The sequence below is a fragment of the Cydia pomonella genome, chromosome 9 (genome assembly GCF_033807575.1).
Source record: "Cydia pomonella isolate Wapato2018A chromosome 9, ilCydPomo1, whole genome shotgun sequence".
Classification (NCBI taxonomy): Eukaryota; Metazoa; Arthropoda; class Insecta; order Lepidoptera; family Tortricidae; genus Cydia; species Cydia pomonella.
The window spans coordinates 13,265,204-13,291,780 of NC_084711.1; the positions used below are offsets into that span (position 1 = coordinate 13,265,204).

Below are 26,577 nucleotides of genomic sequence, written 5' to 3' on the forward strand. Positions count from 1 at the left end.
GTCGGACGTCATATCCACTCGGCCACCACCGCTTACCTATATCTATTCAAGCATAAATTTTTCTTCATTTTTCGAGGCCCTTTTTTCTTAGACTTTATTTATCTTATACGAAGTTATATATATCTTTGCTTATAATATGCTTGTGACGGAAACACCATCACTCAATATCGATGCAAACGAAGCGATTTCTCAGTCGAGTTATCTTTACGCCACTTTATCTGACTTGAGGAAATTATTTATTTCCTTTGGCATCCCCGTTTTCCTTTTTAAGGTTCCGTAGCCAAATGGCAAAAAACGGAACCCTTATAGATTCGTCATGTCCGTCTGTCTGTCCGATTATGTCACAGCAATTTATCTAAACTTTAGTTATTACGACATAGGGATTTCAGTGCAGTTAAGATAAGCCCATGACCTTATTCTTACTTATTAAAACAATGCGCAATTATGATTTATTTTTGACGTTACGATACGGAAATAAACGTGTCAGTGGGGCAACTGATAATTTGATTGCTGTCTATCCTTTTGTCTAATGTATGTCAACTTTCTTTTCATTATTGAAATTATGAACCTACTTATTCTTATACAGTCATATTTTAGTGAAGATGCTGTTATTGCTGTTCAGCTGTCACGATCTTTTTAGGCTGTGTACGTCTTGAAGTTAGTTTTATTATTTATGCAAATATCTGATATTATGATTTATTCATACTTACTAGGAGTAATGAACTTACGCTAGGTACAGTCAGTCAGCAATACTTTTCGCTTAGCACCTTAGCATACAAACTTCTATACAGGGGGGCGGGGTACCGTTTCTCTGACTGTACACTACAAATGAGCAAACACAACTTCAAATTATTATGAGTGTATATACACAAATAATGATATATTAAGAAACATTTTAGTCTATAGATGAATAAAGTTTAAATATTTGCAATCTTCGTGTTCCAGGTATTATTACGTAAATAATTACTCTTGATGGAGATTTTCAAAAAACCCAAATTTATCCAAGAACATTCAAAAAATTTGTGGCATTGGCTTCAAACTTAATTTCGACAATTAGTACATTTTTAAAAATTGAACCATATTTGACACACCAGGTACTTCAAAATTTCTCGAATTTAGCTCTAAATATAAAAGTTTTGTCTAAAAACAATCTGCATTTACTCAACTCTCCAACCTTTAATGGGGTCATTTTATCTGTTTTGGCTAAGTCTCTTTCAATTTTAGTAGCCACTCCACCCTATTTATATCAAAGTTTTGCTTACTAGGCTCCAAATTTACTTACTTGCTTCGTTGTTGCCCTATTTGGAAATTCCCTAATTTGGCCCAACCCATTGAGCCAACTCTCTTAACATTCCCACTTCTATCTATTCCAAATGTTCGTTTCAGTGAACAAGGATGAGCCCAAGCCTCTCTTTACCTATTAGATTTGGTGACATCAGAACTAGCAGTCTCGAGTGTGGCGCTGCCGGCATTCTCGTCTTCAATTCATGGCACGTCTGATGTCTCAGGTAAAATCCTCAAAGCCCCATCGGCAACAAACTGCCTGCCTGGATGAAGTTGAAGCCAGGAATGCCTGGCTAGCTGAATGATCAGATGTGCCATCTAGGCCAGAGACGTAAGAGGAATGAGACAGCTTACCCTCCACTGCCATTTTAAAATCTTTAATAGACACGTTGTCGGACAGGGGCCGTGCAAGGCTCCTCACTGTATCTACACCAGAGTGGCCAATGGCTACATGTTTATCTTTTACCCAATACCGGCACTTTCATCGTCCCAAAAACACTAAGAATAATATTAGAAGTGGTAGGAGTAGTAGTAAAACTCTTTATTGTACAAAAATGAAAACAATACAGGAAATAAAACTCTCATCATTAGTACAAAGGCGAACTTATCCCTTTAAGGGATCTCTTCCAGTTAACCTTTAAGCAATTGAGGGAGAATTGGAGACGGTAGACATCAGCACTGTACAAAGTGGCACAAAAAATTAATAATAGAAAAGGTATTTATTTTACTTATAACCTACAATAAAATACAGGATGATTCAGGAGACGTGAGCAGAATCAAGCCTGCATATTCAGTAAATTATCAGCAACTGTTTCGAACCAGCATTTGTGAGATTAACGTTAATTTAATTTTTACTGTTAAAAAAAAGAGTTTCATTTTATTAACGATATTTATGGTCACCCTCTTTGTTTTATCCATAATAAGTGACAAATTGAATGTCATCGAAGAGTGTGGTTACTTTTATAAAATCGTATCTCACTCAAGTGTGACATTTTGTTTTCTTCAGAATCAAAGTGCTGTCATAACGGTTAAAGAGGTTTTATCTTTGATAAATAATCAAAAACACCATATTAAAAACACGTATTTTCTCTTGTCTGACTAGCCAGTTAGTAAAAATTTCCGTAATTCAAAACCTATTCATTATAATATAGCAACTAGGGTGTGCAATCTCAGTATTCCGAGATCTCGCACCTTTTGTGCATGATTAATCTTGCACGTTAAATCGTGCGCGATCTCGCAAGATTTACAAGATTGCGCAGCTATGTCATTGAATGATTTCCATGACCTAATTTTCCTTATTCAAGACCTGTATCTCTACGGCACTTCGAGGCTAAGAATTGAAGGCACCGAATCAGCCAACTTTCAGACCAATCGTGGAGTCACAGATGTGTATTCTCTCACTGCAGCTGTTCAATCTCGTAGGTGGACACATCATGAGAAGGGTCTTGGGGGATTGGAATGGAGGTATATGGATAGGCTTGCTCCTCATCTCTAATCTACGCTTTGCAGATAATACTACCATTATAGGCATAAACGAAACTTAACTTGCTCTGCTCCTGCTGAGGGTACGAAAAAAGAGCGCGGAATACGGTCACCCTCCCTATTAATAGATGCAAGACCAATCTGATGTTTGTGCAAAGGACAGGCCCGTTAAACTGAACTGGAAAACTATTAAATCTGGATACCGTACAGGACGTAATTTACCTCGGATCACTAATTAACGCGGACGCCGACTGTGACCGGGAGGTGATCAGAAAAGATCAGCTTGCAAAAGCCGCGGTAAGGGGGTTAGAGAAGATCTAGCGTAACAGAGGAAACAACGAAAGCAACCTAACCCTTTTCTATATTTCTTAATTTTTCGGAAACCTGCACTCTAAAAGCGAGTACCTACTCGGAATAGAATTGATGCATCTGAGATTTGGTGTTGGTGTAGGATGTTAGGAGTTCCATGGACGGCGCGCAGCACTAATGCGTCAATCCTGACGTGACGGAATTAAAAGTCTTGTGCCATTTTTATTACCCGCGTTATATGTAATATGCAATATTTCGTCCCTAGAACAATCAATTACTCAGTGTCAATAGAGTGTTAAAAATAAAAAAGTAAATTTGCGAGATCTTGCGACATTGGACCTCTTGCAAATCTTGCAAACACCGAGGTTAATGGCTATGCTGCAAGATTGCACTCCCTAATAACAACATGCTTCCGAGTAACCAAACATTTCATAAAGCCAGCATCGTCAAAGCGAATTTGCACAAAGTGATTATGAGAGCTGGAAACGATCACTCGTCACATGCTCCGGCTCCCACGATCTGTTGCCTCTCATAACAGTCTGCCTCGATAACCAAATTCCCTCAATGCGTCTACGCCCGCAAGAAACCATTGTTGACATTTAAACTGTTTAAATACGTCTTTACTCAGCTTTACTACAATTCAATTTATTATACGAATACCGTGTATTAACTTACTGCTATAACGATATTTCATAATGAGAGCCTTTGATCCTCTTTATTTACCCGTAAATAGTTAGTATAGATACCTACTTAAGTTACATTTTATCTTGACGAATGGGTGCTTATTTATAGTCTGGTAAATACAACTTGCCAGTAAGTAAGAACAAAACTATACCTACAAGATTTTTTATATGACATGTATATTTAATTTATAAATTTTCTATATATCTAACTTTTTTTTAGAGATTGTATTATTGTATATTTGTATCCCAAATTAATTAAGAATTATTGACGACCATAATATAAATAATTATTATGAAATACATAATAAACTAAACTAAATAAGCCACAAAATACAAAACCATAATCCGTTCTCGTTTTTTAAATGTATTTTGTATTGCTGAAAAATGACTGAATTAACAAAACTTAATTGTGTATTAAAGCTAAGCCCCGCAATAGGAATAACTTACGAAAATAATTAACAATATCACAAAATTTTATTGCTTCCTAACATTTAGCAAACTCAGTCCTTGGACAAAGTAGACGGATTGATACGGAAAATCATTCTTCCAAATATCCATTTAATTTGCCTTCGTTCACCTTTAAAGATATTTACTGTCCCGCGGCAGTAAAATTTGCAATTAGGCCCACGCCTTCTAAAAGACGGGCTCCGGCATTTTGCGTACCTATTTGCGCTACCATTTTTAAATAGAGCTTCAATTCTATTGCCCGCCACATTGTCTCTTAAGTTGAACTGAACACTATCAAAAGGTACGAGTAAAATAATCACTGAACAAGTAATATGTATGTAAGTATCATATGCAATAAAGGTTTTAACCACGAATCATACCTTATTGCACGCAATCGAAGTCAAAGTAAAATAAAAGCTTATATAAGAGTTAGCAATGATGCCAAACTAAGTCGCATAATCAAATCGGTATTCTTTACAGCTTGAGCTCTCTCACTATTTTTGGCGTCATTTTGTTTTAAAAAGGAGATTGAATTCCATCTTGTGCAAATGAATCGTAATTTATACTTTTATCATACGATACTTACGTCTCATGCAAAACATAATATAAGTACAAAAGAAAAAGTAAAAATTGAACGTAGGTAAAAACAACAGACAGCTAGTCTTATCACTAAAAAGCGATCGTCTCCAGACAATGCTCGTCGAGTTTCCGTTCTGATATTGTCGCCCAGATTGTGTTCATCCCGGCGTTCTTTAACGATTGCGGTACAATTGGCAGCATTTACCAAAATATTTTCTTACTCACAATAGGTACAATAACATTTTAATGTGCACAACAGTCCATAAATAACCCCGCACAAAAAGGTCGTATAGATATAGCCCGTGTGGTGTCGGGTTAAGAATTTCACCACCCACTTTCCTCCCGTTGGTGTCGTAGAAGTCGACTGTGGGATGTGATTTCAAGTGTGATATGGGTGATAGGCTGGCAACATATCATATCGCTATTTTCTTGAAAAATTTAAGGCCGTATCGATTCGGTCCGCAAATACCGCAGGCGACAGTTCATTCCACAGTTTAGCTGTGCGAGGCAGAAATTTCTGGAGAAACGCACAGTTGAAGACTGCCAACCATCTAAGTTGTGAGGATGGAAATTTTGTCGCGTAGGGCGATGGCGACAAGAAGCGGCAGGGATTACTTAATCCGAACAATTCCTCAGAGCACTCCCCGTGCGGTATAAAATGCAGAGCGAGGTCACATCTCTACGCAGCGCCAAGGAGTCAAGCCGATCCGAAATACGCTGGAAGTTGACAATGCGAGTCGCTGCTCTTGGTTGGATGCGGTCCAGAGGGAGAAGCTGGAATTGGAGTGCCCCTGCCCATAGATGAGAACAGTATTCCATGTGTGGGCACACCTGCGCCTTATAAAGCTGTTATAGCTTTTTAGGGTTCCGTAGCCAAATGGCATAAAACGGAACCCTTATAGTTTCGCCATGTCCGTCTGTCTGTCTGTCTGTCTGTCTGTCCGAGGCTTTGCTCCGTGGTCGTTAGTGCTAGAAAGCTGAAATTTGGCATGGATATATAAATCAATAAACGTGACAAAGTCGTACAACAAAATCTAAAAATTTAATTTTTTTTAGGGTACCTCCCCTACACGTAAAGTGGGGGTGAAATTTTTCTTTCGCTTCAACCCTAGAGTGTGGGGTATCGTTGGAAAGGTCTTTCAAAACTAATAGGGGTTTTCAAGAAACATTTTTTGATAAAGTGAATATATTCGGAGATAATCGCTCTGAAAGAAAAAATAAATGTGTCCCCCCCCCTATAACTTTTGAACCATAGGTCCAAAAAATATGAAAAAAATCGTGGAAGTAGAGCTTAAGAAAGACATTAAATGAAAACTATAGCTGACATGATCAGTTTAGCTGTTTTTGAGTTATCGCAAAAAGTTTTCCCTTCATAGTAAAAAGACTTACTTTAATTAGGTACTGATTATGCAAATTTGCCTATTTGTTTAACTCGGGTGAAAGGTACCGTTTCATCCCTTGGTTAACAATTTACTATACTTTAAGCTCCAGTTTAGCTTATTGTGACGGAAGAGTAACTACGGAACCCAACACTGAGCGTGGCCCGACATGCTCTTGGCCGGTTATTTTTATTTTGATACTACCTAATTCATACGAATTAACTAGATATAAATGAGTTTTACTTTTAAAATATTAACGTTTATAATATAGTTTTTTTTTTCATGTTTAAAAATATTTAATTTGATTAATTTAATAGTCGTTTGAATATTTTTACATAATTTTTAATTGTGGCTGAACGTCGGATAGGTACAGACCTGAAGCGCAATAGTGTTGGTAGGAACTCTAGTCTTTTGAGGCTGAATTTGAAGAACTCTACTCGTTTTTATGAAACTCGGCGCTCAAAAAACTTCCGAGTCTTTTAAGTCCCGAGGCGACTCATTTATAGAGTATTTTTTAAGAGAGCTCAAAAGGACTCGAGCCTCCGAATAAAGACGCTGTCAACTATTTCATAGGTTTAACCTAAATAAAAGTAAGGAAATTATGCGTAGTTGTATAAATTGTGTGCCTAATCTTGTATACTTAATACAAGGAAAAGAAAATGTCCCAATATTTAACCCTGGGGAACTCCGAGCTTTACAGTCAAACCACTATATTCATTAACCGACTGTAAAAAACGGCTGAACCGTGAAGGCTTTCTTTATTATTTTATATATATAGATGAGAAAATTGCATTTTAGCAACAAGAGTAGCAAAGTAATTAGATGCAAATTTTGAGTTGTTTCCTCATGTTATGGAATTGATTTTTAAATGATGTATATAGTGAAATATTGAATAGCTTTAATTTGTAATGCTTTTCAACTGTGGTGAAAAATGTTGTGTTTTACTCGGTAGCAAAGTTTGTTTAACCCTCGTGCCTTGAAACCTTCGCAACGCACAAGATTCCACTTTTCGAACAAATTCAGTTTTTTAATCTTTCGCTAGCTCGCGTTTCATATGACAGCCTAAAGAATAGGTATGGAATTTCCTAGGTTTAACAGACATTAGCAATGAAGATTGAAGGGCCGCCACAATAGATAACCGTCTGGCCGAAATGGCACTCAAAAAGGCCCATACTACAATAATAAGGGCCATTTGCACCATCCATGGTTAGTTACTAAATCGGATAAAAAAAGGTATTTTTATTGTTGTATCTGACTTTGTACGCCCTTATAATACAGAATAGTGCTTTATACAATCGTGATATAATAGAGAGCTTTTTTATAGTTGACTACAGCGTATCGAAAGAAAAGTCGGGTCGTGCGTAAAATATGTAAAGTGTAAATATATAAAGCTGTATAAATGTGATATTATTTCTAGGAACCTTCAATAAATATGAACGTCTCCTAATAAAATTATTCTTAAATTAAATTAAGTTGATCTTACGAATATTGATCTCATTGATACATTTAAATAATAATAATAAATAAACAAGCAAAGCTAAATAAAAATACATTTCACATAGACAACTATTCATATACAACTAGGTACTTACATAAAAAATACTTTTTATATTCAAATAATAAGAACCGAGGAAAGATCCGTGATACGTTTCAGCCGTCGCTTAGACAATGAGTTCTTGAGCAGAGATGACAGAGCGTAGCGGAGCTATTCAGATAGCGTGTAGAGGCTTTCATGCGCATTGAGTGGCATTAATGGCCCATGGAATTACACCTGTTAAGAAAAAGTCGAGGTGGATAACTTTTATAAATACATTTTATGTGAAACAGCCGTAAGGGGTAAAAACACTCACGAAAAAAACTATGCGGTCGCGCGCACATTGCATTTCAAAGGCAAGACGGATTCTAACTGATAATATGGGGCACGCGAGTGAATTGAGTGATTGATTTAGAGTGAATGTAATGAATGGTGAGTGTAGGAAGATTAAGGGGTTCATATACGTGTTTATGAAAGTATATATGCACGTCTGTGTGGAATTGTGGATTAAGGCTGTGCTACAAATATTAATAAATTCATTTATTTACGACCAATTTGGATGAATTTGTGTGACAGTTTTTATCTTAAGGTTAATGTTAATATATGCATAATAGGGTTGTTTCAAATATTTTGAAACGCTTGTAATACGTTCTATATTAACCAAACGTTGTCCTAAAATTCAACTTTTACCCTAAAAACTGCTTTAAATATGTTAAATTAACAAAATATCTTTTGATAGATGCTTTCGCGACCAAAACGCTCTTTGAAAATTGTGTCACGTCACAGTTTACAGTTTGACACAGAACTATGTACATACACACGTAACACCAAGGTCTGTTCACACACATTTACCTATACGCACACATACACAGCTTGTCCACCACCAAAATGGCTACGGCTTGAGTATTAAATGTTGTACTGATAACATTACAGACAACGGGGTCTTGGTTGATCGAACCGTCAAACCGAGAGTTATGTTGTGACGTCATCAGAATCTTCAATGTCGTTTCGGCTTCGGGTCACGTGACGTGTGTTAAAAGATATTTTAAATTCAATATTTACAAAAATTTGCTGATTAGAGGTCCACTAAAGGTATGTTCTTACTTCTTATAATCCATAAGAATTTATTGGGAAAAAATTCTACCCTAAGATTTATAGATAGAAACAACCCTATTATTGACTGCCTAGCTAATTATTTACTACAATTCTTGTTTCTAAATAAAAAAATAAGCAGATTTTCTCAAAAAGCAGTTTAAAGAAAATCTGCCTACTTAGGTACTTATTCCTGCGCACATGAATCATGCAGCAGTTATTTATATACAGGCCATCAACCCTGTCCGCAATCATGATCAGGATGCGCATCAGGGATGTGGCTCGTTTGCGCTTTTATAGTTCGTTTATAACATTCTTCTATATCTATACAACAAACTTACCTTACTAATTTGTCAGCACACAACCTCTGTTAACGAGAACATCTATAACAAATTACAAGTATCCAGGTAAAAAAAAAAGTTTCAATTATATCTTATCATTGAACCAACGTTTTTTTTAACCCTGAATACTCGTAATTAGTACGACCCGCTTAAATGGAAAACCTGCCGGCCTAGCCAAGGCGACAATCGCTATCGCAACGATAACGAAACGCTTTGTGTCTTTGTATCACTCTTCCATATTAGTGCGACAGTGACAGTTGCGTTTCGATCGCTACGGAGCGTAAGCAATTTGCATGTTGGCTACGAGGCCTGGTTACGAGTAATTTATATAGAATTGTCGGTCCCTTGAGATTTCAATTATCTAGGTTTCACTGTACATGCCCTATTTAATACAATAAATTGCTTTATTATTTACATAGATAATGAATATTACGTGTCTTTAAGTAAGTAAATATGTAAATATTCTTTATTGCTCCAATGACAATATATTCTATTCTTCTTTAGTTCGTCTCTGTATGTAGTTACTAAAGCACAATTCGAACAATTTTTTGTTAAATACATGTCACTTTTGACACTGACAGATCGTTATTGTACCGCATTGATATCTAAGAAACAATGCTCGAATACGGCCGTAATACGCATCTACCCTCCTAAGCCATACAAATTAATAGTGTAGGAAATAGAGTTGATTTTGGTTTGTTTGAAAACTAAACGAAACAATACAAATGCAACTCTGTTCCAATTAAATATGATTTAAATGTTATCACACTGATTAAGTAACATAGGTAGGATCTTTTTTTTTTCTTGGGCCTTATGAGGCTACAGCAAAGCCGATTAAAACCAACATTATATTGCAGCTAAATTTGCATTCCTCTTGGGCCTCCCCACAACACGAGAGCTGTTAAAGCCCGACCAGAAATATATGATCATTGTCAAGAGGGCGCTGTTATTCTCGTGTATAGGGTGACAGTTCAGTTTAGTATGAAAAATTTAGTTCCAATGAAATACCGCAATATGGCGCGTGATCATATATTACTGGTCACTCTGGTCAGGCTTTAGTTATACAGAGTATCTATTCAGAAATGAAAATGTATCACTAATATTATAGCAACTTTTTATTTCCATTACGTTATTATTTTTCATAAATTTTGTATGACGGTAACGAACGGAATAAAATGCAACGAAAAATATATGGAAATATCCAGACACTTTTTTCTAATCTGAGGATGAATAACATAAAATTTGCTCGATTAATTGATTTAATCAAAACAAACAATGCGTCGCTCTTGCTCGTATTTTACTATGCTTATTATTTATACAATACAATACAATACAAATACTCTTTATTGAACATAAAAAAGTACAACAGACGGACTTAACGCCACTATAGGCATTATCAACTATATTAATTATAAGATAAGGCAAAACAGAAAAGCATCAAGGTGGGTGCAGTGAGAAATAAACAAAAGAAAACCGGTCAAGTGCGAGCTCATTTTACTCGCGGACCGAAGGTTCCGTACAAACTTCGAATTATTTCGTGTAACTATAAAGGCGAAAGACGATTGATCAGAATTACCTATACTAAGGTGATACTAAATATAATTGTGTACAGCGCCATTTATCGGCAAATTGGTTACCTAATTTGCGCGATGTAATGCACGCATGTTGGTTTTTCGAGGAAAATTCTCTATGTGAACCGATTCCAAAAATTGTCCCTTTATTTGAAAAAAGGTGTCTTTAATATAATCTCATAGCAATTTCCAGTGTAGTAAACACATTTCTACACTTTCTTTTTTGTATTGGGCCCCACACATTCCAAGACTCTTCTCTTTCCGAACAGACTATGTTGATTAAATTGCAAACTGAATTCGGAAATGTTTTTTGTTAATAAAAAAAAATTAATTACCTAGAGGTCTGATTATATTTTTCCTGTAAAATTTATAGTAATTTTAATATTATGTAAAAAAATCATAAATTTTCTTCGGTAAACTTCGAAGATAAGGGGGAGGGAGGAGGTACTGGTATATTTTTTAAAATTTTCCTCCATAAATCATTTTTTTTTAACTACTAGTAAATTATAATAAAATGTTTTGGAATTACCTAATCACTAGATTGAAATCTTGTCCCCTCTTTATATTAAGCATAGTTATCAAAAATAAAATAACAAAATAATACTTCCAATGTGTCTGAGTTAGCGTTGTTCATAACTATTCCAAATTTCAAATCGATAGCTTAAGTGGTTCTCGAGATATTTAGCGTTGTGACAGACGGACGGACGGGCGGACGGATAGAGTAGCACCATAAGGGTTCCTTTTGTACCTTTTTGGTACGGAACCCTAAAAACCATAACTTGAACGAAGTAAAGTTTATACATAAATACTATAATATTTTTAATTATTGACCGTAGCGTAACCGATGGTCTACGTTTTGATTTGACTCGGGCAATTTGCTTTTGTATGTCCAGATGTTCTCCTCTACAGGTCGCAATTCTCAAAGTCAAATCAATTATTTGCTAAAATACAGTCAGGTGGATTTTAAATACATTTTTAAGAACAGTGTATTCAGCCTGCTATTGGGCATGCAAATATTGTACAAAAATTATCTTAAACTAAGCATGCAGCATGCATGAATTATATAATAGTAAATTTAATGGAGATATGGCTTATAATCTAAATATTCTTTAATTGAGTAAAATGCGTTTTTTATTAAAAAGTCTAACAAGTATATCTTAAATTGAGGCATGTCTGATTCTATTATTTTGTCAGGTAACTTATTATACAATGTATTCGCCATGCCAAATACACTTTTCTCTCAACTGAATCTCGTGATTTTTTTAAGCATGTCGTTTCGTTTTTTTTTTGAAAAATATTCAAAAGGTGGAAATTGGCATAAAGGACTTAAGTGCCATCACGGTCAGGTATAAGGTAACTGTATCTAAGACCATTGTGAGTATTCTGTGAAAATGGCTCAGCGAAGTAAGTATTTTTTGTTTTTACATGTTTTAAGATTATCGATCTTATAGCGAGGTCTACAGCTCACGGAACCACTAGTTTCTGTATGTTTAAAATTAAATAAGAAAGCAAATAGGTAAAGGTTCATTGATTTCAGTTGTTTACACGTACTAAGGGTACTAAATATCAGCCATTTTATCACAGCCTCTTCAATTCAAACCTACTACTATTTTTAACTCTAAAAGAAGACAAGCAGCTTATTTCTAATAATAGATAAATCCAATATTGCTGGACAAACTCTGATGCACTTTAGTTCTTAATACTATACTGGAACTCTAGATAATAACTAATAGGTAGGAACTTGCAATTGCAACGAAGCGCTGGTGACCTAGCGGTAAGAGCGTGCGACTTTCATCCGGTGGTTGCGGGTTCAAACCCCAATGAGTTTTTTGGAACTTATGTATGAAATATCATTTGATATTTACCAGTCGCTTTTTGGTGAAGGAAAACATCGTGAGGAAACCGGACTAATCCCAACAAGGCCTAGTTTTATCCTCTGGGTTGGAAGGTCAGATGGCAGTCGATTTCGTAAAAGCTAGTGCCTACGCCAAATCTTGGGATTAGTTGTCAAGCGGACCCCATGAGCCGTGGCAATGTGTCGGGACAACGCTAGGAAATTTGGTTTTACCATACCTTCGTTTACAGGGATGAATTTTGTGTTGAAGACTCATTAATCGGCCTGTCCTGTCCTGTAGTATTCGTATAATAAAGATAACATACTTATCATTCATGTCCAGGCTAAAATATAATTTTATTATTTTTTTTTATACTTACTACCAATTACATAATTTAAAAAAAAAACGGTCAAGAGCGTGTCGGGTCATGCTCAGTGTAGGGCTTCGTAGTTATCATTCTGTCAGAATAGGCTAAACGGGGGCTATTAGTATCATGTACATTACAAGAGCATGAGGGAGTACCTACCTTCGCAGCGCTTTGGACGTAAAAGTAAGAGGGGAGAAGGACACATATTTTTAGGGTACCCTTTTACTAAGACTCCGCTGTTTGTCCGTCTGTCTGTCTGTCTGTCCGTTTGTCACCAGGCTGTCTCTCATGAACCGTGAGAGTTAGTTAAAGTTTTCACAGATGATGTATTTCTGTTGCCGCTATAACAAAAAAATACTAATAAACAGAATAAAATAAATATTTAAGGGGGCTCCCATACAACAAACGTGATTGAATAATGATACGGGACCCTTCGTGCGTGAGTCTAACTCGCACTTGGCCGGTTTATTATTTTTCTTCCGGAGCGATTATTTCCGAAAATATACATGTTATTATATGGTTGTTGGAGACCCTTATTCGTTCTGAAAGACTTATCCAACGATACCCCACACACCATTGGTTTAAAGCGAGAAATATTTTCCAATATTATGTATTCGTTTCTATTTTACCGTTCTGTCGCCATGCATGATTTAATGTATCCTTGCCAAATTGCAGCTTACTAGCAATAACGATCACGGATCAAATTCCGCGCTTGATATTTAAGTCGTTTCTTACAGTGCATAAGTGTGAAATTTTGTCATAGAAGCTGGCATGTTAATTTTATGTTTTCATTTGATAGATCTAATTGAAAAATTATACTTTGAGAAGGTAATCGTAGGTTAACACCCTACTCACGTCGTTACGTTCGTGCGTGACCAACTAATTGATGATGTTCAAAATTAACTAAATTTATTGATACATTATTAACCTGTTCAATTTTTTATAACGCATTAACGTGTACCCGCGTTTGTTCTGAAAAAAAAAATCTATTGAGCATTTTCTTGGGCAGCGGGTGCTTCAGTGTGCCGCGCAAACAGTGGTGCCGAGACGGCACGGCACGGCACGCGGCGCGGCAGTGCGCGCACAGACCGCGGCGCCGCCGCTCGCCCCACGCCGACGCCGCACCTCACCTCCGCGTACCTACTAAATATATTCCATTCATGATAACAATTGTTTACCATGGCCAATAGTTTGGTAAGTACTTACTTCCTTTTAAAATATGTTGGTACTGGAGATTGTTATATTCGTTTTAAACTGCACTGCACAAATTCAATTTAAATTATTTACATACTGAGTAAAATAATTATTTATAGAGTCGAAATGGTTTATGTAAAAAATAATTACTTACATTATTCAATGTAGTTATTTTTTTAAATTAAAATAAAGTTTATTCTTGTAAATGCTCTTTTCAATGATAAAAACGTTACCATAAAGAAAAAAATGTTATTAACTTTGTACAGTTTTAGTATTATTTTTGTTATTAACAGAAATATATTTCCCAGCTCCATTATTAATCCTTTTGCTGCTTTAGATAATACTTTAAACTACCTGCGCCGCGTAAAATCATTGATATCGTACAAAACATGTTTGTCAGCACTACAAACGCCACACGCGTGTTTATTTTTAAACTGAAAGAATATAAGTTCTATTTAGATGCTCTTGATAAGTCTATAATCATTGAAAAGGTGACAGGAGCTTTTTCTACAAGTTTTGGACGTGGGTGATATGCCTAAACATTTTTTATTCAAATGACCTGACTGGGGTTTGGAGGACCGATGTAAAAACACAATGTGAAAAGGTCGCGATAATTGAATTAGAAAAGGCAGAAAAAGAATCGTACAATTTTAGCTATTTTTAATATTGATAAACTGTATATTTAAAACTTTATTGGTACTTATATCATATATCACAGACGATTATTTTTAAAGTTTCTTGCTCACGCTCAGTCTACGCTTCTGCTAAATTTAAAATCTCTTCTTTATTAAATTAGATCTAACACACCACGCTGTCAATCAAGCGCTTAGAAAATGACAAATAGGGAGTGATTTAGCAAAATGTGCTAGTCAATATTATGTCAACAAGTTTAATTGCAATTATACATTATTTAGTTTCTTTTTTACAGTAACTATAATCATTAATTTGGTTTTCTTCCAAAATACATATATTTATTAAACAAATAAGATGACCACATAAAAAGGAAGCACTATAAAAAATTCTTATACCGTGTGTAAATCCAATACGGGCGAATATTTAAATGGCGGTTAGAATAAGATCTAATATTTAACATACTTTGTATTTTGAATTTAAATACCCTTTGAAGAAAACTATTTTTTATTTTATTTGAAATAGTTTTTGGTATCTATTTTCTATTTTAGCAATACCTACAAAATGCTTTTTAGTAGGTATGTAGGTAGGAATTACAATATCTTCTGACGTTGTAATCCAAGTAACTCACTCTTTCTTTTAACATAGAACTGTCGAATCTGTTGAGTAACGCCGCACATCATCACAAGAATAGCGAGTGGTTAAAAAAGTGGAATCTTGAGCGTTGCGTCATAATTAAGTGTAACTGAAAAAACTGCTCAATTAATGAAGATACGGATAAACTCTTTATCTGGTTTAATTTATTACCCGTATTCGATTTATATGCTGTATATAACACACACACACACACACACACACACACACACACACACACACACACAGACACCTTACAAATAAAACAGGATTGTTTTATGAAACACAGGCAGAACGGATGACCTTATAATGAAATCTTATTGCTTTCATTTTTATTAAAATTCTAATGCGCAGATTCTAGGAATAAGAATGATAATATTAATTATATTTTCACTAGCTTCTGTCCGCAAATTCGTCTGCGTGTAATGTTGATGATAATTTTATGTCCATTCCCGGGCCTCTAACTGTCTCCATACTAAATTTGATCTAAATCGGTTCAGCGGCTTAAGCGTGAAAGGGCAACAGACTGACAGAATTCATTTCGCACATATATTGTAGGCGCCTGGCACACTGCATCCAATGCGCACGTCGCTCCGAAGTCTGACCGAGACAACGATATGCGCGTATTATAGCGACATCCCGCTCGCACGTCGGAGCGACGTGCAAATCGGATGCAGTATACCATGCGCCTAATATGAGTATAGGGATTCATTCGCTTTCATTCCAACTGTCACCTTTTGCCTAAAAATAATGTCATTATTACTGATAGTATCTGGCCCGCATATGAAAATAAAAGGAACTATTTTGTTTATGAAAAACACGGTTGACAATGATAAATGAAGCTCTAGACTTTTTTATGATTAGCAGTTAAATTTGTAGGTAAATATTTTACCTCCAAGGTTATTTACCTATACATAGGTAATTACAGCGCCAATGGAGCCAAAAAATTTAATTTACTTTTCTATAAGTTATATCTACTAAATATATTCTCAGTAGGTATACTAATACTTGAAAATGACTTCTCCATAACAATCAAGTTAAACAGATTCTTATTAAACTTCCAAAGGACTTTAACTAAAAACTTCACATTACGAGAACATACTTGTTACAGCTAACTTTACTTTTTAATTTGGCTGAGCTGTCACAAACGGGTACGTAAAAACTTAATTGAAGTTATTTATCCATGTTTCTAGCGGAGCTGGAGACATTGTTTTGCTAACTTCGTAAATATCTCTGCCAATTGCAAAAGTTACTGTACTGTATCTACCGGTAAAATAGCAGTGCAAATAACTGGCAAATTGAATGTCTAGTCATTGAATTGAGTACCTGCTAAACCACACCGACGCCGTTTCGGGGTAAAATTATTTTAATGCACCACATATATACAGGAGCTGGCTATGTTTTCTGACACTTGGGTACATTTTGTGGTCTCATAACGCATTACGTTAAGTGTTATAATAGTTTATGTAGGCATGTAAATGTTAGACTTTTATGAAAGGGTTTAATTCACATGCTGCATTAACAAAATGTATTAAATGTGCAATCAATGTTATGAGATTGACTTATTGCTGCCAAGCTCAGCTAGCAATGCGTCCAAGCCCAATGATTTATAAAAGTAAAAATGCGTACGTTCCACTTTACGTACGGAACGGGTACCGATGCACATTAGGAAACTTCTCAGTTGAAACTTACCTAGCTGACGGGGTCCCAATACTACGCAAGTATCTCTTTCGCTTACCAGGCCCTGGGTGCTTAGCCAACATGCCAATCGTTATCGCTCCGTAGCCTAGCGTAGTCATCTCTCTCTATCACTCTTCCATATTAGTGCGACAGTGACATTTGCGTTTTGGCTACGCACCCAGATCGTGACGAAATGGTCGAGATGTTATCAATTGGCTCACTTCCTGCGCGTCACTTATTGACCAAATGGTCAAACATATATTATACAGATCCCGAAGACCAGCATACAGGATGAGCAAGAAACTAAATTTCTTCTAAACTATGTGTACATTAGAGCGCATTCAACCACAAAGGATGACACGGATAGGTAGCATAATATAGCAGGGTTGGATCCCTTTTATGTGTCGCCAATAAAATAATACCTACGTAGGTACCTATTAGGTTTTTGAAGTAGCGAAAAGTTTATGGGTTTCCATTTCTATTCCAATTCTTCGGAATGAAAAACGTATGTACTGTACTCAAAACTTGTTCAATGGTATAAAGTGCATGGCCAAATAATGATAGCATTATTTGTCCAAATCGTCGCTTTACTTACTCAAACTCGTATCTGATATACGTATCTAATATATAGATACGAGGTTAAGTAAGTATAGACACGAAATGTGTTTTTATAAATCGTATCAATTTATATTCGAGCTGTATGATTAAATAGTATTGTCTACTGTTTGTTCACTTTATAAAACTAACAATATTTTTTATATTTCCATTCATAGAAGCGATGCTGTCTTAATAATCAAAGCATGCATTTTTATTTTGACAGCAAATACATTTAACATTAATTTAAATTGTACTTATTTTTTTTAATTTGACAGCAAATACATTTAACATTAATTTAAATTGTACTTATTTTCTCAGCGAGAACTTAAACCTTGATTATTGTCACGTTGACACGTGTCAACGTACGTACGTACACATACGTAAAGTAACACATTTACTGCCAGTGACCCGCTATACGGGTTATCTGTTCGTAGACGCTTTTCGCTACAAAGTGGAAAACGCGTTATCGACGACTCGCGCTGCCAGTGAATGCGTCGACAATTTTTACAAAAGTCCCAATCAGGCAATCAATTTACGCAACTGATGATTGACGTAAATATTTTTTTATGTAAACAGTATTAAATATATAATAATGGTCAGAATAAGACGTTTAAAATATGTACCTTGTACTTACTACCATGGCGCGACGACCCGAAGTGGATCTTGGCTTCCGACACCAAGAAAGCATGGCGTTCTCTCAAATACGTTGTATTCTAAATATTTATATTTACCTATGGATATAAACCAACATAAGTTTAATAATAAATATGACATGCAACCTGGTAACCCTGCCTACCTGGTTACCTGGAGGTAAGGTCTGTAAGTTCTGCAAAGTTTTCAATTATGCCATAAAGTCCATGGAAAGTTTCGTGTGGTATACGAGTATTAAGTCGTTATCGTCCTTAATATGTTAGGGTTTTGGTATTTATATGACGCTAATTGGTGTGCGAAAACCACTGCAAGTCGTGCAATGGTTGTAACATTACAAGATCAAATCGTAAAATCTGAATACCGATCCTCATAGTACGGTTTCGAATTAGATACCGTAAACTCAGGTAACTATAGTCCTTTAATATAACCATAGTCCAGTTTTTAACGTTGATTATGAATGAGCCTTTTGATTTGTATTCGTTACATTTTGTACATATACTAATACTTTTTCTATATTAGATACTCAACATACCTAATTTGAAAAATATTTATTTGTTTACTGGAACTTGAAATTAAAGAAAAGTAAAGTAAATTTTTATTTTTAAAATCAGTCAGATTCATTTACATAAATTTTGTGGGTGACACTGGGCTAAGCCTGTCCCGTGACTCCAGGCTTGCGCATTCTGTTAGGAACGATTTTTACATACATTTTACCTAAAGGGCAACTTTATATATAGTAGGACATTTTAAACTTACCGACCTTAAATTGGACCGTCAGTTGTAAGTTGTAGGCTAAATTTTCCGCGTTTACGGTATTAGAGTTTCACTCCGCTGTATGTTATTATTTCAATTTCGGCATTTGTCTTTGCCAAAACCTTATACAGAAGGAAACTTGTTAGTAACTTACTTTTACAGTGTTGAATAAAAGAAAGGGAAATGTTTCAAAATTCTTAGAAGGATTCGCAAGTTTGAATAATTCAATCATCAAGAGAAAATTATACTCGATACCTACAGATAAGCAGGTACGTAGATGTATGTATGTATGATATATTTGACGACCGGTTTGGCCTAGTGGGTAGTGATCCTGCCTACGAAGCTGATGGTCCCGGGTTCAAATCCTGGTAAGGGCATGTATTTGTGTGATGAGCATGGATATTTGTTCCTGAGTCATGGGTGTTTTCTATGTATTTAAGTATTTATATATTATATATATCGTTGTCTAAGTACCCTCAACACAAGCCTTATTGAGCTTACTGTGGGACTTAGTCAATTTGTGTAATGATGTCCTATAATAATATATATAATATATGTATGTACAACACAACAACTATGAATTAAAACCAACAATAAAGTATTAAAACCAGTGTTTTAGTGTTTTGTTGTGCATATAAATAAAAACACGAGAAACACAGTTACAGACTAAATTAAATACAACAAAGGCGAACTTATCCCTGTATGGGATCTCTTCTTCTTTTTGTAGCCTTTGAGGAAATGAGTAGAACAGAAGTAACGATGAATGAATGACAAACAAAAACAAGATGTCGTACTAAGATTCACTTCGATTTTTGGTAAATATCACCTAAGTAAGAAGTCACTTTGTTTTTGAAATCGCAATCCGCAATGCATAAAATTATTTAAAAAAAAACACTTTAATTTACGATCGGATAACTTACTTAACTAATTATATAAAATTACCTAGTTACTTGCGAATCAAGAATAAATACCAAATAAATAATATCTAACATGAAATATAAGAACAAATTTTTGTGTTCTAATTGTGATTGATGGTGTATGTAAATATTATCGAATAATTAACTACACACTACTACACATACACCTTTTTTATTTATATATTAAAATGCTATATAACTTCTTCAATTCTCATTAACAGATACCTACGCATTTCTAACTTTCATACGAATTTATATGTTGAAACAAGAAACAAGCAACTTAATTCGAGGTTGTCGAGTTACTTTCTGAATATACCTAATCCGCGGAGTGCGAACATGTTGACTGCCCCGCCCACGTGCACGTTGTTCTAATTACATATGCGATCAGGGTGCGTAGCCAACATGTCAATTGTTTAGGCTCCGTAGCGCCCGAAACGCAACTGTCACTGTCGCAATAATAAGGAATAGTGAGAGAGAAATGACTTCGTTACGCTACGGAGCGTTAACGATTGGCATGTTGACTAAGCATCCAGAGGTGTATTCTAAAGTTCAAGCATTAGCTTTGTTCGTCCCACACCCCATTAGCGTAGAAGTTGAGACCAAGCGGCAGGTCGTGATAAGACACGGGGGTATTTATATATTGATAGGTACCTATATTATATTAATTAATTTCAGGTCTTTGTATTGCAATAATGGAGACCTATTGAAGTATAACTCACAATTGTCCTCTCCCTATTGTAAAATCATACAAATTCCTGCCTAAATTCACGTTTGATAATTAAAAGATTATTCGATCTCTTTTTTATTTGTCTAGTTGAGTTGTGTTCAATACGCAGTATAATTAAACAAATGATTGTCGATATTTCTTTTTTATTAGGCTGGTTAAGTTTTGTTCAACACGCACTATAGTTAAACAAAAGATTATTCGATATCTCTTTTTCAGTAGTCTGGTTTAGTTTTGTTCAATACGCACTATATTTAAACTAAAGATTATTCGATATCTCTTTTTTGTTATGTTAAATAAATGAAAGGCATACCATATTTTTGGACCTAATTTGTACTATTTAGTACCTCCGTTAAAAAAAATTGTACCTCACGGTACTTAAAGTAATCACCAAAAGACAGTACATCCGCCATCCTGACAGTCAGAATACTGTGTACTGATACTGTGTATTGATTTTTGATGATAACTTTATGTACCGTGAGGTACAATTTTTTTATTATTATTTTTTTAAATAGTACAAATTAGGTACAAAAATATGGTATACTTTTCATTTATTTTTATTTAGGTACACCCGCCATTCTGACTCTCACTCACCCGCACAAATATAGTTACATAATACATAGATACATTGCAAGTTAAATAAAAGCTTGTAAAAACATCCATGTTTATTCGGCATTTGTTAAGCAACGGCCCGCAAGAGTATGACAAATTGCCTTAGTTACCCGCACTGCGGTCCCACAATCGACTACGAGTATACTCAAACTCCAGATTACCTTCGTTTGTTCGAAAAAATAGTCTCAGATACAATTATTTTCCCAAAAATGTACAAAAACATACTTTTACTCATATTAGATGACATTGAGAGATGACTTCGGATAGCGACGTAAATGTACAATAATGTAGCCAAGGTGGTCCTAAATGAGCTCAGTAATAATGGACACTGTGGCAATCTTTTCTCACAAAATAGCCCAGGTACTTATTTCCGCAAACATTAAACGGATTCATCTTGATTCCTGGCGCTGAAGTGATAAAATGTAAGATTATATTTCGATTCTTCCGATTTAGAAGGCTGTTAAGTTAAATAAATATGTACTTATATCTAGTAATATCAAATTAATTTCCTGATCGCCTGGTACACATATCTAAATACAGCATTAAGTGTGCAAAACACAACTCTTGACCGAGTATGACGTTAATACTGAGTGAGATTGATCTATGTTGATCCCGAAGGATCACCTAACGATAGCACAAACGTTATTAGATATTAAGTAATCCCGCTTTGAGTCTACTGCAAATTATGATAACACTGTCATTCATAACAACGGAAATCTAGTCCGAAAGTACATTAAAGTTGCAAACACTAATTTTAATTTTTAATGTAATGCTACCGTACCTTTTTTAAATACGGTACACTATTTTTAACTTCATCGATAAAGCAGCGATTGCTTTTAGTTCCAGCAGCCAAATGCAGATGATACGCTGTCACAGTTTCATATGGTCAAGGCAGTAAAATATTTACAGTGTAGAGTTACCTCGCGAGAGTGAGCATGACAGGAATGTTTGTTTGTTTTAAACCTATTCAACGAAAACAATAATGAATAACTTAATTCATTTTGTAGAGTGCAGTTGCTTAATTAATGTTCTACATAAAGTGATCTGATCTGCCTTACATTGCACCCAAATCTTAGTGAAATATTAGAAATTAGTTATACCTATAAAAAAGTTTATTCATACTGACCGTAAAAAGAAGACGTACTTGATGATACTTCTGACAATATTTTTGATAAATACAGTAATTTGAGAGGTCTCTACGGAATGACCGAAAGTTATGAAACATCATTGTTGTTACATAAGTAAGAATGATGTAAGAAATATAAATATTTAGCTAAAAATACGTACATAATACATTAGGTACACATACACGCCTATGGTTCCCATTACGCCTTTCATTATTTATAGATTGTGCAGAATAAGACCTAAGGAAATTACTTGCCATTGCTACTGTTAGTGGTCATCTGTAGTACGAAAATTAACTGAATTTGACGGCTTTATGCCTGGTGATGACAAGAAGCAATTTTGTTTACCTACTACAAGTTTTTTGGAAAAATATAGTACAAAGCTTTTAGAGATCGTTCGATCTGAAATATTTATAGTGGCATTCTTCTTCTAGCTTTTCAAAGTCGTTGATGAAGGCGACGGGTCAATATTTATTGAAAGTTTCCAAGCAAACTTCATCAACATTTTTTAGATGGAACTCATCAAGTCTCGAAATCAATTTAGAGTGGAATGAAAGAGTAGGTTCCATTGTATTTTTAAGCGCGTTCAGCGTTCTGTATTAAGCCCTGCCAACTGGTAATTACAAATTGTTACTGGGAGAAAACATTTAATCAGAGCCCGTACGCGTTGTTCTTTTAAAATATTCGAAATAGGAAATGTGAATGTAATTTCGCTTTGTGTTGTAGGGTATAGAACAGCGGATGTCATTCCAGATCTAGAGCATAACCCAACCTTACAGAAAACCGCAGCCAAATAACACTCATAGTGTTGTGTTCCCGCCGGTGAGTAAGGTTGCCAGAGCTCAGCGAGGGTGCGGGGTGTTGGGGTCGGTAACGCGCATGTAGCGCCTCTGGAGTTGCAGGCGTCCATAGGCTACGGTAACTATTTACCAGCGGGCGGGCCGTATTATGCTTGTTTGTCACCGACGTAGTATAAAAAAAATTGAACAAAACTAAACCATACTAATAAAAAATCGGCCAAGAGCATGTCGGGCCATGCTCAGTGTAGGGTTCCGTAGTTACTCTTCCATCGCATAAGCTAAACTGGAGCTTAAAGTATTGTAGATTGTTTACCAAGGGATGAAACGGTACCTTTCACCCGAGTTAAACAAATAGGCAAATTTGCATAATCAGTAATTAATTAAAGTACCAGATTTTTTCTTAAATTTTAGTTTATTTACATGAATAATGCCAAATAACTTTAACAACCCATTTAATGTCGTAATAACGTTTAACTCTGCATGTACGTCTTTTTACTATGAAGGGGAAAGTTTTTGCGATAACTCAAAAACAGCTAAACTGATCATGTCCGCTATAGTGTTCATTTAAGTCTTTCTGAAGCTGTACTTCCACGATCTTTTTTCATATTTTTTGGACCTATGGTTCAAAAGTCTGAGGGGGGGGGGGATGACGACACATTGTTTTTTTATATCTTTCGGAGTGATTATCTCCGAATATATTCACTTTATCAAAACATGTTTCTAAAGACCCCAATTAGTTTTGAAAGACCTTTCCAACGATACACACTGTAGGGTTGAAGCAAAAAAAAAATCGACCCCCACTTTACGTGTAGGGGAAGTACCCTAAAAAAAAATAAGTTTTTATATTTTATTGTACGACTTTGTTGGCTTTATTGATTTATATGTAAATGCCAAATTTCATCTTTCTAGCACTAACGACCACGGAGCAAAGCCGCGGACAGACAGACAGACAGACAGACGGACATGGCGAAACTATAAGGGTTCCTAGTTGAATAAGGGACCCTAAAAAAGAGATACCTATCGAATAATCTTTTGTTTCATTGTAGTGCGTAGGTATTGAAGAAAACTAAACCAGAATAATATAAAAGAGATATCGAAACATCTTTTGTTTAATTATAGTGCGTATTGAACACAACTAAACCAGACTAACAAAAAATAGATATCGAATAATCTTTTGTTTAATTATAGTGCGTATTGAACACAACTAAACCAGACTAACAAACAAGATTATTCGATATCTCTTTTTTGTTAGTCTGGTTTAGTTGTGTTCAATACGTAAACGATAGTAAACGATTCACGTGACTTTTGAATTTAGATATAGAGTTACAAATATAACCGAAAAAAGATTCTTCAAATATAGGAGAACCCTGGAGGTAAAAAAAATATTTGTCTACTAATTCAAAATAAAATAATATTTGTCTCATTAGAAAAGCTTTCAAGACCTTAACACCGTATATGATGCTAAAAATATACAAAACATATGTCAGACCCGTACTGGAGTATGCTTTTCAAGCCTGGAGTCCTTACTTTGCCAAGGACATTGAGATGCTCGAGAAAGTACAACGCAGTTTCACGAAACTGCCAAGGCAACTTAAAAACAAGCCATATGAAGAGAGACTAAAGGAACTGAACCTCACTACTCTAAAGCACCGCAGAGAACGTGGCGACCTAATAGAGACGTACAAAATACTATCTGGGCACTATGACCTCAAGGATTTCCAAGAGATGTTCAAGCGTAACAACAACAACCGTCTGAGAGGTCATCATTTAAAGCTGGAAAGGTATAGGGCTCGCAGTAACCCATACAAACACTTTTTCAGCAATCGAGTGGTGAGGGCTTGGAACAGACTCCCAGAAGATGTGGTTTCAGCACCAAATGTGAACCAGTTTAAAAATAAATTAGACAAGCACATTATATCTACTACTCGTTCATGATAACTATCTTTATGAATATTGGATACAGGTCATATCAGTTGTCAAACTGCCTGCCTGCTTATTAGATAATAATAATAATAATAATGCGGGGGCAGCTTGTGGCGAGCTGACGGTGAGTGGCGACACCGCGGACCCCTATTCCAGAGGGCCCTTTTATTAGGCCCTCGCCTCTGCGCTTGCCTTCACCGGCCGGCCAGAGTGGAGTCGCAAGAGCGGGACCTATGCTCCAGGTTGGAAGTGTAAAATGTCATAACGCCGGCGGCCTGCTGAACGGATTACCGGGATCTGGCTTCCGCAGACTCACCTCTCGACAACCTCACAGCCGCTCCAAAGTGTTGCCCTATTGTCGCACTGTGCGTGCGGCCGTTGTGGGGCCCACTCAATGAGTTGGCGAGTCACCGCCTGTCTTACACAATTCCGAGACTGATTGTCACGGCAGGTGTCCGCTAGTCTCCTCCCATAGCCTATTATCCAGTCCATCCAACTTTCAAATCAATAGCCTTATGACCTTAGATCCCATCGCAGCACAAAAGTGCTGCACTGCAATAGTCTTTGCACCTGGCGGGGACCATCTCCGGATGTATCATATTGTGCGCTCGGAGATGGTATCCGCGACGTGTATCCCTTGCTTGTAGATTAATTTGTCTTAAAGGGCCTCTGCGCTGTTGGCTTCGGCCCCACGTATGCCTCCCAAAGGTCCGGGAACCCATGGTCCCGAGATATGGTAAGACAGATAATAATAATAATTTGATATTAGGAGCCAGATTTAAATATTTTATTTTTGAATCCTTACTATTTGAACCCGATTCCTTCGTAATTATTTTTGAATTTTGTTATTGTTTTATTTCTGATCGCTTTTTTAATATAAAATGTATCGAGAAAGAAGGGTTTTACTGTTAATGTGATAAATTTATTTTGTTCAGGATGTAAATTAATTTAATTGCCATCGTTGGTATATTACACAGTTATAGATAAAATAAAGACAAATATTTTTAAGAAACTAATGAATACTGTTATAAAGAGTAAATTAATTTGGTTACTCAAAGAATGCCACGAGAGAGTCTCAAAGGAGCAATTAGTTTCTTGGAATTTTTAATATAATTCACTGTAGATACCCAAGTCTGCGATAAGATACTCAGAGTGGGAATAAGATTTTTGAGGTATTCCAACCAAAATAAATGTCTAATTCCAACTAAGTGTGCGTGTTCGGTTTTGTTATAACAAAGGGTTCCAACCAACACCATGAGAGACTTCGGCTAGGCTCTCTGGATCGCGGTTCCAGTATTGTGTTTTACCTACCTCACTAAACTATACAATAAGTACATAATAGGCTATCCAGTTTAATTAGGCTCTGGTATAAAGCTTTAGGAAAAAAAAAACAAATTATTTTTATCAAATATTTTGATTTGTTTTTTTAAGCCGCC

General features: G+C 35.7%; 1 protein-coding gene across 2 annotated transcripts in view; it reads left to right on the forward strand.

The window, feature by feature from the left end:
- LOC133521432 (G-protein coupled receptor dmsr-1-like) overlaps positions 1-26,577 on the forward strand; it is an 87,683-nt gene that overhangs the window by 19,831 nt on the left and 41,275 nt on the right. Inside the window, exon 1 of one of the 2 annotated variants that reach the window (XM_061856391.1) lies at positions 13,952-14,097. The exons of the other annotated variant lie outside the window; for it this stretch is intronic. The gene's annotated coding sequence lies outside the window, so the exon portion shown is untranslated. Of the gene's footprint in view, positions 1-13,951; positions 14,098-26,577 lie in introns of those variants that run through there. 2 annotated transcript variants of the gene reach the window in all.